This window comes from Ziziphus jujuba, chromosome 7 (genome assembly GCF_031755915.1).
Source record: "Ziziphus jujuba cultivar Dongzao chromosome 7, ASM3175591v1".
Taxonomy (NCBI): Eukaryota; Viridiplantae; Streptophyta; class Magnoliopsida; order Rosales; family Rhamnaceae; genus Ziziphus; species Ziziphus jujuba.
Window position 1 is genome coordinate 5,285,030 of NC_083385.1, and position 15,919 is coordinate 5,300,948.

General features: G+C 35.8%; 1 pseudogene; it reads right to left on the reverse strand.

The window, feature by feature from the left end:
• Window positions 1-8,529: 8,529 nt before the first annotated feature.
• Window positions 8,530-15,479, reverse strand: LOC132804392 (pentatricopeptide repeat-containing protein At4g35850, mitochondrial-like; annotated as a pseudogene).
• Window positions 15,480-15,919: the final 440 nt, after the last annotated feature.

A 15,919-nucleotide genomic window follows, 5' to 3' on the forward strand; every position in this document is an offset into this window, starting at 1 on the left:
TTCTCTTGATATATATAATCTTCGTTCTTTGATGTTGGTATCTCCTAGTACCTTTAGAACATAAACTCCATGTTCCATCATAGAACAGTGGAACTGAAATTTATGACATTGAGCACAAAGGGTTTACCAATTCAAAACAGAATAAGTATCTCCTTGTCACAAGCTTGTGGTAATTCATCAGGTCGTATGACTAAAAATAATTACAATCGTAGAATCTTTACTAGAAGGTTTAACTACAATCTTAAAGCAAAATTAATGAAAAAATACAAATGCATTTTCAAAAACATGAGTACAGAAAATATGTGTAAATGTTGCATATTAACGCCTAGTAGAATAGCTAATAACTCCTGATAGACATAGTAGATCAAGTAGAATATGATGTCAAGTTTGTGTGTAATACCCTGTCCCAAAGTACATCGGAAATTTCTAAAATTTGATCAAGGTTAACCGGGTTTGACCATTGTTGACCGAGAAGTGGTCAAATGTTGACTTTTTGCTCCTGATGGAATTTCACATTGACTAAGGTAACATTAAAAAGTACACATTGTCACGAGTTCATAGACTAGTAGCACGTCAAAAACGGAGCTACGGTTTGAAAGTTATGAGCAAAACAAGTTGAGGTCCAAACTGTCCAAGGGGTGCCAGAGTTGACTTATTGTTCATGCAAAATTAAGCTTTGACTCATGCATGGTTGTGAAGTACTTTTCAATAAAATGAATTCACACAATTTTCGTATAGAAACAACAGCAGCAGTACGGCTTTTAGAGGGCCCTCTCCTCTCTTCTATTACTTGTTTGAGTTCCCCTGTCTCCCATCCTCTTCAAATCTGTTTATCAAAGTGCTTCTCCGATTGCTCAAGACATCTCTTTTCAACTGAGAAACAAAACAAGATCATTTCGTTCCATTTTTAGTAAAATAGTGAAGGATATTCCATTAATAATGAAAAAAGAGGTTGAGGGGATCCGTCTGTTAAGTTTTTTTTTTACTATCAATCTCGATTCCTGCTTATGAATCATGGAAAACCAGTGCTGAAAATAGTATTTATAGAGTAAGGGGCGACTGGGGAGAAGAAGATCAGACGGATACGAGTTCATAGACTAGCAGCACGCTTAAATTGGACTTCTGGTTAAAAAGTTATGGATATGCAAAATTTTCCGAATACCGTAATATTTTAATATATTTTGACTTGAGTGAACAGTGTGTGCCACGTGCCGTATTTTCAGCCAATCCCATGAGTGAACAGTATCACCCATGGATGACTTTTATTTTGGCAAAAACACGTGAGCCAAAGGGGAGGAGAGAGAAAAAAAGGAGGAGAGAAGAGCGCTAGAGAGAGAAACCCAACCGGTCAACCGTCATTCACCCATTTCTGGCCACCAGAATAGTACACATGCCACCCTAGCTTGAAGCCCACCTGAAAACCGGCCGGCCAGCCAAAAATCACTGCCAACCGACCGCCGACGTGCCTGGATTGAGACTTTGTCCGGCGGTGATGCTGATTACTTCAAACCCAGATTTCTCTCCATTCTGACCTCCGTTTGCCCCATCGTCAGTCCCGTTGAGTCACCCATTCCCGGATCTACCTTCCCACCAAAAATCACGACCAGTAGCCACTGGACGCGCCGTCGGTGGTGACAGGTTCCGGTGACATAGTGGCTCGTCTGGAAATCGACTTTCCGGTGAGTTTCTAGTTGCACCGCCCATCCTTTCCCACTATTTCCGACCCTCTGAACCCAAATCCGGTGTCCACTTTCCTCAATTCTTAACGGATTGTGAGAATCGAAGGCCTAAAATCCAAAAGCTTTCCGGCGAGATTCCGGCCACGTCGGGTCCGATCTCCGGGAAGTAAGACCATATTCGTAATCCTCATTTCACAAGCTTCAATTCGGTATATTACTCACAAATTTTGGTTATCGTTTGTATTGAACCCCTCCCGGGTACAGGGTATTATCTACCCGAATAAAATATTAATTTATTTGACATTGTGTAATATTGTTGTTTTAGGAGCACGTGTGCGTCGTGGAATTGATCCCATGGAGGATCTTGGGTTAATTGCGTGCTCGAGGTGAGTGACCCACCTTCAAAATTATTTTCGGATGTTAAAATATATATATTTTGTGTTAATTGGTTATTTGAAAAATATGTTTGATGTGTGAAATATTTAGTAAATTTATATTTGGAATTTTGATGCCAAAATTGAATGGAATTAAATATTTGTACATTATAAAATATTTTGGTTTTAAGGAATTTGAGATTTGGGTAATTATTATCAAATTTCATTGTTGGAATATTTCATAATGGAATATTTCAAAAATATGTTTATGTGTTCAATATTATGAGAATTTCTATCTAGAATTGTATTGCCAATTTATAATTTTTTTAATATATGTTTTGATGCCAAAAGAATATATTTGGGAATTTAAAGAAATTGTGGTTTTGATTTATCTTAATTATTGCTATGGTTATTATTCAATTATTGTACACAATTACATGAATTAATTATATATGGAATTTATATGGTTTTCATATTACTGATTTGAATTGATTTTTGAGAATTTGAGAAAAATATGGATTTAAATTATTATGTTTTAAAAATATTTATGCATTGAAATATTAATGGCTTGACCTTATGCCAATGAAAAATTTGTATATTCAAATTGATGGATTTGAACTTGCTGGATTCTAAAGTGATGGATTTATGTTGAGGATTAAAGAAAAATGTGGGAATGTGAGTTTGAAAAATGGTATAATTCCCATGGTGAATTTTAGAAAAATTTGGTATTTTAATAATAAACTTGATTATTAGTTTTAGATTCACTCATACAGTACTGGTGTTCTATACTGTGTATGTGGATGAGCGTGCAAGTTATAATGTCTCCCGTGAGTTGCCATCGGACCAAGAGCAGGCAAGTTTGATATTGGCCATAAGCCGCCCCCCACCATGGCCGGGATGACGGTTTAAGCAGCGGCTCTGTCGGGACGCCGAAGTGACAGTATGCAAGTTTCTTTCTTTAACCTCCCACCAGATGGTGCTCGAGACTCTGGGTATCATAGGGCATCACTGGTATTATTTCATATCCTAAAGTTTTAAAGTCGTATTTGAATTAAATGTATTTAAATTGTTTTATTACCTATTTCCAATTAGTATTTTCTAAAATGTAATTATTCATATTTTATGTCATTTATGTTAAATTAATGTTTTTAAAATGCATCTTGCCATAAAAATATTATATAGATTGGTTGAATATTTCAAAATGAATATTATAATATTTTTTCTATCATTTATTTTACATGATTGTTTGTAATTATTTAAATTATATTTTGATACTGTTTATTTTGATTTATTAAATCAAATTTTACGAATTATATATTGAATTTCTCTTTTATGTTATATTCCTTTAACGCAAGTATTCTAAATTTATTTTATTATATTTCATTACATTTTATTCGTATTTGGATTATTTAATTATTTATTAAATTAATTATTCCTTGATATTTGGGGCATAAAAGATTGGGTTTTGCAAAAATATTTTAAAAGGAGAACCTTTCCAACGGAGTAAATAGTGAAGGTTTTGAGAGAAAATATTATTTTCAATTAATTATTATTTATTTACTTATTTATTCTTAATTAATCAAATGTGCTATAATTATCGTTACTATTATAATTGTACAGTAGATAGGGTCACTCACTGAGATGATTAACATCTCATATTCTTAAATTCCATTCCCCTAGGTCCAGGTTGGGAGACGTTGTGTCAGGATCCGTCCAGAATTCCTTTCCGGAACCTTAGACAAGCCTTGATCCCAGGGAAATACCATCGAACCTTCCAACGGGAAATCCGGCAGCACCTCCCCTAAGGGTAGGACTAACCAAAAATTACCTGCACTGAAAACACACTTCTATAAATATCCCCTTATTCCTCCCACAATACTACAAATTGATTCCACAAATTTACAGCACTTCAAATAATAATAGCAGCAACCCAGTGCATAAATGATGACTACACGTCCAATACAGTATACAGAGCATTATACAGATAATGTGGAATTTATACAAGGACAGGTAAAAAAATAATACAGGATGGAGAGGAAAAAGGGAATAAATACTTCTTGAACCTTCGGCAACGAACTGAGACGTTGGGCTCGCCCCGGACAATCAACGTCTCCAACCTGGACCTAGGGGAACGGAATTTAAGAGTGTGAGATGCTAATCATCTCAGTGAGTGACCCTATCTACTGTACACCTTTAATATTAACAATATACCAAATAAAGGGATTTAATTAAGCAATACCGAACAATTAAATAAATAAATAAATAAATATTTGAAGTAAAATTTTCTCTCAAAACCCTTACTATTCACTCCGTTGGAAATGTTCCCCTTTTAAAACATTTTCACAAAACCTGATATTCGTACTTCTCGAAAACCAAGGGACCAAATAATTTAATAAACAACAAATAAATAAATAAATACCCCAAATATAAATATTCTGTAATAAATTATAATAAATAATTTTTTAACACCTTTGGGGTTTGAAACTTTATCTGAAAATTACACTTGACGCACCACACCACATACCAGTGATGCCCTCCGATACCCAGCGTCCCGAGCACCGACTGGCGGGGAGATTAAAGAGAGAAACTTGCAAACGGCACTTCGGCATCCCGACAATACCGCTGCTGAAACCATCATCCCGGCCAAGGGAGGGGCGGCTGTGGCCAATATCAAACTTGCCTGCCCAGTCCAAAGGCAACCACGGGAGAAATAATACCTGCGCGCTAAACCACATAATACTTGCGCGCTACCACGTGTCCATACACCAGAACACCAATACTGTATGAGTGCATCTAAAAATAAACATTATTAACCAACCGTACCGTTTTCCAAAATTACCGTGGGAAATATATTAAAATTTCACACTTACCATCCCACATATTTTTATTTAAGAAACCGGTACGAAAACATCGATAACAAATAAACCACAATTTTCTCGAAGTACAAGGTTCAACAATAAAAATACCGCGGGCATAATTTATAAAATTTAACCAAATATTTTCATAAAATATTTAACCCAATTATGCCCGAAAATAATACTTAAAACCACGTACGATTATTACCGAAATATACTTTGCTCATGCATAATAAATAAATTAAACCACAATAAAACCATAACCAAATTGTACCACATGAGCATAATTTAAATACCAATTAAACATAATTAATTGCCCAAAAATGATATAAAATCCAGACACAATCAATTACTGAAAATACTTGCTCATGTGTAATAATTACCATTTAATCACAATAAAATAATAATCAGGAATTTCTTAATGACCCCAAAATTCCATTTAGCACCAATGGGTAAATATATATATAAAATAGTATTTTTCCCGATTATATTTAAAATGCGCCACATGAGCACCAATTACAGATATTAAATTAATACCACATAATTACAATTAATTACCCCAAAAACATTTTCAAAGGTGGGTCACTCACCTGGAGCACGCAATTAAACCATGATCCATCATGGGATCAATTCCATGACTCACCCGTGCTCTTAGAACAAAATTCACACACAGTCAAATAAATTAATATTTTAATCGGATAAATAATACCCGGTACCCGGGGGATCAAACACAAACGTTATCCAAAATAAGCGAATAATATACCGAATCGAAGCTTGAGCGACGAGGATTACAAATCCGGTCTCCATCGACTCCAATTCCGCCAGAGGTGGTCGGAATTTGGCGGGAGAGCTTCGGCCGGTTTTCAATTCCTCGTATCTCGCAAACCGCTTCGAATTTTTGAGATTGGAGGCCATATTTGGACTTAGAGGGGTCAAAAATGGTGGAATAGAGGTATGGGTCGGGCTGGGTTGGTCGGAAACGGCAAGAATCGCCGGAAAATTTCAAGTCGCCGCCGCGGACTTCACCGGCCCGATCTGGGCGCGTCCGGCGGCGGCTGGCCGGGAAATTTGAGGGCTGAGGTCGGGAGGAGATGGGCTTCATCGGTGGCCGGCGCGTGTGGCATTCCGGCAACTGACATCCGGCCAAGAGGTCGGTCAAACAGGGAGAGGGAGAGAGTCAAAGGAGAAAGAGAGAGAGAAAAAGTTTGCGTGTTTTTTATGGCTCGGGGAAGAAGAAGGGAAGAAAAGGAAAAAAGAAAAAGAAAAAAAAAGAAAAGGTGTTTTCCCACGTGGGGAAAAGAAAAGAAAAAGAAAAAGAAAAGAAAAAGGAAAAGAAAAAGAAAAAGAAAAAGGAAAATAAAAATAATTAAATAATATTAATAATAATATCATTATTTAAAATAATAATAAAAAATAATTTGATATTACACATGGTTGACATGTGGCTTCTGCACATGATGACACATGGTCACCTTCATTAAGTCACACGTGGTACATCGTTACGCGTTTTAAAAAAATAATATTAAAATAATACAGTATTTGAAAAACTCTACAGGTCCATAACTTCCAAACCACATGTCCAAATTAGACGTGCCGCTAGTCTACGGACTCGTATCGACGAGCACTTCACAACCATGCATGAGTCAAAGCTTAACCTTGCATGAATAAAAAGTCAACTCCGGCGCCCCTTGGACAGTTTGGACCTCAACTTGTTTTGCTCATAACTTTCAAACCGTAGCTCCATTTTTAGCGTGCTACTAGTCTACGAACTCATGCCAACGTGTACTTCGTAACGATACCTTAGTCAACCTAGAATTCCAACCGGGTCAAAAAGTCAACTTTTGACCTTTGATCAACGGTCAACAGTCAACCTCGGTCAACGTGTAAAAATTCCGACATGGTTCGGGACAGGGTGTTACACGTTGATCGTCTGGGGCGAACTCGACGTCTCAGTTCATTGCCGAAAGTCCAAGAAGCATTTCCTCCTTTTTTGCTCCTCATCTTGTATTGCTTCTTTATCTGATATTGTATTAATTTCATATTTATTTGTATAATGCTCTATATACTGTATTGGACACATTTTATTAAATACTGCATTAAATCCCTGTTATTATTTTGGAGTGCTGTAAATTTGTGGAAACAAATTGTAGTAAGATGGGAGGAATAAGGTGGTGTTAATAGAAGTGTGTTTTCAGTGCAGGAAATTTGTGGTAAGTCTAACCCTTAGGGGAAGTTCTGCCGGATTTTCCATTGGAAGGTCCGGTAGGGTTTCACTGGGATCAGCGCTTGTCAAGGGTTCTGGTGAGGAATTTTAGACCGGTCCTGACATTGTGACACATGTGCTACATCATAACATAACATTAGCTTGAATGGATGCAATGTTGACATTGCGGTGATTTGTGGATTATTTTGTTCACGATCATAAATATAGTTACATTTAGCATGTCCTTTGTATACAATAACATTATCAAAGTTGTGAAATTCATTTGAGGTGGTTTGCTTTCAAAAAATGGAAACATTAAATATACCGACGGAATGTCAATAATTACCGATGGAACCGCCGTTAAATTTTTCAGCAAGCAAGTGTTTCGTAATTATCAATGGACTGTATGTAACGAACAAAGGTTGTAATTTTCAAATGTAAATTTCCGAACCATTTATGGATTGTTTACATAAAATCAAACCAACATGTAACTTGCACTTTTATATCATGTCAAAACGTGACAAACAATGAATCCAATATAAGGGAAAAATATATACATATATGTACATATATATATATATATATATACACATACCAAAATTCTTTAACTCTGCTCTGTACAAACGTACACTTTAATTACACATTTTTGAAATCTATGGCTCCAAAATGAAGATTTTCAGTCTTTTTGTTATCATAAAAGGTTGGGGGTATGCAAGGAGACTGAACTGAACTGAAGGTGGTATTGTGTTTTATGCAATGATTGGTCAGTGTGAAGAAAGGCTGAAAGGTACGTAACCAACAAAGGAGAAAGAGAGAGGGAGACACATAGGATTCATTGAATATGGTAGCAGGGAGAGGAAGAGAGAGGGATAGAAATTAATGAGGGTAGATGAGAAATGGGAGATGGTAAAACAATTTGTTTAAATATTTTCCACTTTATTCGACAGTTAATGAGAAATGAGGGTAGATGAGAAATGGGAGATGGGAGATGGCAAAACAATTTGTTTAAATATTTTCCACTTTATTCAACAGTTAATGAGAAATGAGGATAGATGAGAAATGAGAGATGGTTTCATTTATTCGACACTTTCATATCTATTTATTTAAATATTTTTCACAACTGCATAATTAATTCTCTCCTGGGAATAGTCAAAAAATCTATAACTAACTAAATTTCAATGCATACCATTCAAACAAGTTCAAATGGTCCCAAACTAGAGAGTCAATATTTGAGACCTCGATTACCTTTAAATTCTCATCCTTCTTATTTCTTGCTTTTCCACTTCTCAAAAAATATGGAGAATTTAATAATGAAATTGGGTCCTTAAACTTCCTCTTGAAATGAGAATCATGTAGAAAAACTAAAAACTAAATCTGAATTAGTAAGAGAAAAATATACAAGTGTTTTATGAATACAAACCTATTTTTATTGAGTCGATGAAAATTACAAAATTTAGCACTTTCTTTGTTGGGGCAAGTTAGACACTTTGATAATTCTAATCCATATCAAACCCCTCTGATAATTCCAATTTTTTGATTAATTCTAAGTTCTAAATATTAAACCTCACTTAATAGCCAACAAAAGACAAAGTTGACACCTAATAGGATCGGCCAGGTCCTGTTCCAAATTTGGTGCGAAGGCTGTCATAAGTCCATGAAACTTGTAGGAGCCATGGATCATCTTCCGGGATCTCGTGTACTTGCAATTTCATAAACAAAAATAAGTTCAGAAAATTTGTCAAAAAAGATGGAAAATTGGAAAAGAAAAAGAAATTGAGTCACGTGGATGGGTGTATATATATATTATATACTTTAAATTAAAGTGAAACAATAAACGTCTCTAGTGAAGCAAGAGACTAACTTTTAAGCCATTGTAATATGCTTCCACAGTAGGAAGTGAAGGAGTAATCTTCCGAGCTTGTATCAAGTCCCAAATATAGTGAGCAGTAGTATATCCACCAGTCTGCAAATATCAAAAGCATTTCTTGAATGAGAATATTTCCTCAAACACTGAAACATAAAATTATCCATGAGGAACCACAAAAGACAAAATACAATCACCCTTCTCATCCCTAAGCTAATAAAAAGGGATTAAATGAAGCTATTACAGCACCTTTTCACCAGAGGCTATAAGGAGAAGGTCACTCCCCATTTTTGGGCTTAAGAAAAAGTCCCTCTCAGTCATTTTTACCAATGGTGGAGAATGAAATCACGTTAGACCAAGTCCTTGATTTATGTTGTAACTCAGATAAGAAATTGCAATTACTCAACCTACCAGTGTATCTTGTGTAAGTTGCATTCCCTTGGGGCTATACCCAATCATGGCTCCCTCTATAAGTGTCTGGAGACATATATTATACAAAATTAACGTCCAACTATTAGAATAATCCTTCGAACATTTCAGAGAGAACAACACAAATAATATACTTTCTTGAGTCTTAAATGGAAAATGTGCCAAACATGAAGGTGTATAATATAATAGAATAAATAGCAACATTTATATTACTAAGCAACACACAACTAGCCAACCATAAATGCTATGGAAAGAGTTTATGCATGGTAAAAGGAAAAAGAAAATATTAGTTTTTCTGGTTAAAAAAAAAAAAATCATAACATATCAGATGTCTGGATGGACCATGTGGATACCCATGAAAGGGAAAGTGTTGTTGTATTTCCTGAATACGTGTAGAGTTCAAAGAAGGCAGATTATTGCACAACATAATTTGTCATCAAGTACTGCCCAAAAATGATTTGGCTGATCAGAAATCCAATCATCCAAAAATGAGGTTTAATGTAAATTCTTACTAATTTCAAAAGGAAGCAGAAACTATGAAATAGCATTCAAATATAGAGAACGAAGATGCTTTGACATAATGCCAAAGATTTTTTGCCACCAAACTTACTACATATAGTTCTGGCGCTGCAGGCTTTTTTGCACTCATGTGGTCTTCGAAAGTTTTAAGAGCATTATCAATGTCCCTTGCACGTAGATAGCACCTGAACCAAAGCGCCAGTGACAGAGACCAGTTTTTTACGGTGAGCTAATCAACTAACAAGATATTTTACCAAGAAAATTAACAGAATAAATAGGACATAACAGAAAAAAGCATGTTCTAGGGAATAGAACATAGCAAGCGAAACAGAACCAATTTAGAATCTCCAAAAAAAGTTTTCCCATCCAATGAAGATAATATTATTAAAAAAATCACTTACCTCATAATTTGCATTACAATGAAGATATCTGGATATTTCTCATCCTTTGAGTTTCCATCAACTGACATAATAAACAGAGATTAAATAAACAAAGCTAAAATAGCATTAAATTATTCATAGAACATATATAAGCCACAGGTATACTAATATAAGGTATATTACTAATATCAAGAAATAACAGACAACAGAAAAACATAAAGTAGATAACAAAATAACAATAGAATAATAGAACTACAATTGCCTATACACAAAGAAGATAATAGAGATTTTCTTGTTGAGTGATGTTAAGCCGAAATATTAGAGATGCAAAGAAGTACCTCTACATTTCCCAGGTCTGCACAAGCGTGAAATGCAACATGATATACAGTTAGTTGCCTATTCAAAAATCCACCATGTCTATTAACATATTCAGCAGTGGGAAGATTATATAATTCCTCCTCAGCGACACCCATCATCAGATTTTCAGCTGTGGCACTGGATACTTCAACTGATGTCCACTCTTTTGACCACTCAATGAACTCAATGATCTTTCAGCAAAGGGAATATCATAGAAAACATCAAAAGCTAATGATATGAAAGCCTAATTTAAGAAGAGAGATCCTATAGTAATTACTTTAGTGGCAAAATCTTTTGGAACAGGCGATTTGTTCTTAAGTGCAGCAATAAGCCCTGCATAGCAGAACTTGTTCAACCCAAGACCAGCTGCAGTCGTATCACGAATGATCGCATATCTATAGATTAACCAAAAGTAGCATATAGGACAACTTATATGCCGAAATTAACCAAAAGTAGCATATATGACAACTTATAAATTAATTTGCAGAGCAAACATTTAAATGTAAAATTTTGGAATGAATTCATGTAGAATCATTCACTAAGGTAAAATAAGCCAATTTAATCACTGGTATAGCAGCCTTCAAGTTTCCAGGCTAAGGTTTATGACCATAATTATTGCAATTTGCAACTAGGTAAAACAAGACAACTAAAAGAGTGGCATACATTCAATCTATACGGCCAGCAGCAGCACATGCATTGAGTAGACACACATAGGTTTGCACCATCAGCTTCACTTCATATTTCTTCATCTCATCCAAAATCTTCAATCATTTTGAAGGTAAACAAATCAAAATTTACTCCAAAATCCGACATAAGTTTATGGATTCTAAAAAGAATCTGAAGACTAATAAAACATCTAAGAAACATACCCGAATTGCCTGGTCAGAGTACTTGCATTTCCCACACAATGAAACTAAAATGTTGTATAAAGTAACCTATAACACAGAGCAATACATTGTAACAGCTAAGGAAAAAAAAAACACAAAGTAACTTTATACAAAATTTCCAATCTTGAAAGAATCTAATAGTCAGCAGATAAGAATTAATGCAGATTCATGTAAAAGGCCATGGTGGGGGGCGGCTTATGTCCACCATATAGAACTTGCCTGCCCTCAGTCCAATGGCAGCTCGTGGGAGACATTACAACTTGCGCGCTCATCCACATATACAGTACAGAACACCAGTACTGTATGAGTATGTCTAAAATCAATTACTAAATTTATTAAAATACCAAGCTTTTCCAAAACTCCCTGTGAGAATTATACCATTTTTCAAATTCACAGTCCCACATTTTTCTTTAATCGTCATCATAAATCCATCACTTTAAAATCCATCAATTCAAATCCATCAATGAAATCAACAATAATTTAAAATAAATATTCCTTCAATTCCTCAAACTTCAAAATATAATTAAATTACATGATAAACATAACAGTTATAAAAGGAAATTAAAATCACAATTTCTTTTAATTCCTAAATATATTTTTGGCACCCAAACATATATTAAAACAACATACATTGGCAATATAATTTAGATGGAAATTCTCTTAATATCAAATATATAAAACATATTTTTCAAATATCTAATTATAAAATATTCCAACAACAAAACTCAATAATTATTAAATTAAACCTCAAATTCAAGAAAATTCTTAAACCCCAAAATATTTATAATACACAAATAATTTAATTTCCTTCAATTTTGGCATAAAATTTCAATTAGAAATTTACTAAACAATTAACACATGAAATAAAATTTCTAAATATATAATCAACACAAAATATATACAATTTACCAACCCAAAATAATTTTGAAGGCGGTTCACTCACCTCGAGCACGCAATCCAGCCAAGATCCTCTATAGGATCAATTCTACGACTCACACGCACTCCTAGAATAACAACATTACACAGGAGTAAATAAATTAACATTTTATTCGGGGAACCGAACACAAACGGCAACCAAAATTTATGAATGATATACCGAATCGATGCTTGTGAAGCAAGGATTACGGATATGGTCTTACTTCCCAGAGGTCGGACTCGTGGTGGAGGAAATCTATTGGATTTTAGGCCTTTGATTCTCACAATCCGTTAAGAATTAGGAAGGTGGACATTAGATTTGGGTTCAGGGGGTCAGAATTAGTGGGAGAAGATAGGCGGAACAACTGGGAACTCACCGAAGATCGATTTCCCGATGAGCCGTTGTGGTCACCGGAACCCGTCACTGCAGGTGGCACGTATCGTGATTTTTGGTGGGAAGGTAGATCGGGGAACGGGTGAATCAATGGGACCGCCGGTGAGGCAAATGGAGGTTTGGTTTGGGTGAAATCGGCCAGAGAAGGAAATAGGCTGCTCGCCAGAAAACACCTCGACCCAGGCGCGTCGTAGGCGATCTGGCCGTGATTTTTGGGTGGCCGGCCGGTTTTGATGGGGGGGTCACGGTGGTCAAGCGCATGTACTGTTCTGGTGGCCAGAAATGGGTGAATAGCAGTTGGCCGGTCCTTTCCCTTTTTCTCTTTCTTTCTCTCTCCTCCTCCTTTTCTCTCCTACCACATTTTCTCAACCAGTCAAAATGCCCATGGGTGCCACTGTGCACTCACGGATGGGTCCACTTTTTGTAACACGTGGAATCACTATTCACACACATACAGATCTATGAATAGTAAACGATGTCTCGGAAAAACTTCACAGGTCCATAACTTTCAAACCACATGTCCAAATCAGGCGTGCCGCTAGTCTATGAACTCGTATCGATGAGTACTTCACAACTATGCATGAGTCAAAGCTCAACTTTGCACGAACAAAAAGTCAACTCAGGCAACCCTTGGACAATTTGAACCTCAACTTATTTTGCTCATAATTTTCAAACTATATTTCTGTTTTCGACGTGCTACTAGTCCACGAATTCGAGTCAAGGTGTACTCCACAAAGGTGCCTCAGCCAATGCCAAATTCCATCCAGAACAAAAAGTCAAAATTTTGACCCTCTTGGTCAACGGTCAACCTCGATCAACGTGCAAAAATTCCGATGTACTCTGGGACGGATGTTACAGCCCACGTGTCATAATAACATGAAAGCAGCATCTAACTTGGAATCCTCATCGACAATAACATACAACCCGTGCAAGGAAGCAACAAACATACAACCCGTAAAACCAAATATTACAATTGCAACCAAGGAACACCAGATAGGTTTTCTTCAATGAAATTGAAATAAAAATGACATAGCACGCAAACCAACAAAGGAAAGCTTACTGTTTATACCTTCTGGAAAACCTTCTGGGAAGTTGCTAAACCATAATATTTGTTGTTATATTAGACTCTCTCTGTCAAGACATTAGGTTGAGAGCAGCCACACCACACATAAAGATGACAACAATAATTGAATTGTCTTTAGATGCTGAAGTTAATCATGTTTGCACTTCTTTTGTCACATGCAACAAACAGAGTAATATTTGCTATACTATCACTGAAAAAAGACTAAACAACAAGCAATTATGCCAAAAATGAAATTCAACAAACTAAACAGCATGCATGTACCCAAAAATGAAAGTAATAGAGGTTAGGCAAAAATTTTGCCTCTTCGCTTGTTTACTTATAGTGCTAATGAAATTCATCCAAAAAAAAGTTCAATGAAATTCCAATATCTAAACACAGAACCAACATCAAACACTCCAAATTCAAATCAATCCCGAGATACCACACTAACCATAGGTGAAATCAACACCAAATGAGAACAATCAATCAAACCGACCCAGATCAAGATAGCAGAAAGAAGAGCACAACTAAGTTAGAACCATTTCACATACTTCAGAAAATTGTAATCCATTAAGCTAAAACCTATTACTCTAACAAGAAAATTAGGTTTCAACTCCAGGATTTACTTGCAAATCTGGGATTTACTTGCTAGTTTTCATTGCCTAATTCTAGATCGAGTAAGATCGGCACATGAAGAAAAATCACGACATAGAAGGAAGAAGAAGAAAACATTATACAGAGCTGCAGAGATGGAGGGTAAGAACCATACTCATTGACCATGTTTCTTTGTCCGAGTGATGTAGGTGTCCAGTGAGCTCCTTCGATCTTCTACAATGAAAAGCTTTGTCTACAATGAAATAAGAAGAAGAACAACAATGCCCAAGCCCAACGAATATAAACCCCACCCGAAAGAGAACACGATTTGCCAAAAAAAAAAATTTCCCAAACGCAGAGGAAAAAAATAAAGAATTTTGGTAAAAATTCTGAGGATTTTCATTTCTTTTTAGATATGTCAATGAGAGATGAAAAGTGGGTTTCAAATCCATACCCACGACGACATACAGAGAGAAAGAAAATTGACTTGCAAATGGAAGCCCTTTCCCAACCCGAAAGAAAACACAAATTGAGAAAAAAAAAATTTCCCAAACGCAGAGAAAAAAATAATGAATTTAGGTAAAAATTCTAAGGATTTTTTTTCTTTCTAGATATGTTAGGGAGAGATGAAAAGTTGGTTTCAAATCCACACTTACGACAACATACAGAGAGGAAGACAATTCCCTGGGTCCTTGCAAATTTAGGGTACTTGCAAAGGGAAGCCCTTTCCCAACCCGAAAGAAAACACAAATTGAGAAAAAATAATGAATTTTGCATAAAAATTTTAAGTATTTTTTATTATTATTTTTTTTTAAGATATGTCGGTGAGATATGAAATTGGGTTTCAAATCCACACCCACGACAACATAAAATAGAAAGGAAGATGACACTTGCCTAGGTCCTTGCAAATTTGGGGTTTACTTGCAAATCGAAGCCCTTTCCAGATCGAGTAAGATGGTCTTTCATTTCAGAGGATAAGAAGGAAGGTCACAACACAGGAAGAAGAAAACAGATATAGAGATGCAAAGAAGAAAACATACTCACCGACCGTGTTTCTTTCTCTGAGAGTTGCAGATGTGATTTTTCCTTCAATTACCCAAGCGAGGCAACAATACGCATCGGCGAGAGAACAGACTAGGGCGTCGTTTGAGTTTGGGACAAAAATGACCCAGGAGAGGAGAAGGGTCAGATGTGTCCCAATCGATTGGGATAAATTTACTGTTTAGGTTAAGCTTGTCCCGATCTCAAAATGACGAACCAAACATCAGACTGGGACACAGTCCCCGTCCAATCCTGGCCAATCCGACGTACCAAACACACCCTTTATGTTCAAAAGACTACATAGTTTAAAAGCCTTTTTACATACGACACTGCCTAGCATCTATGTATCACAGATTATTGTATGT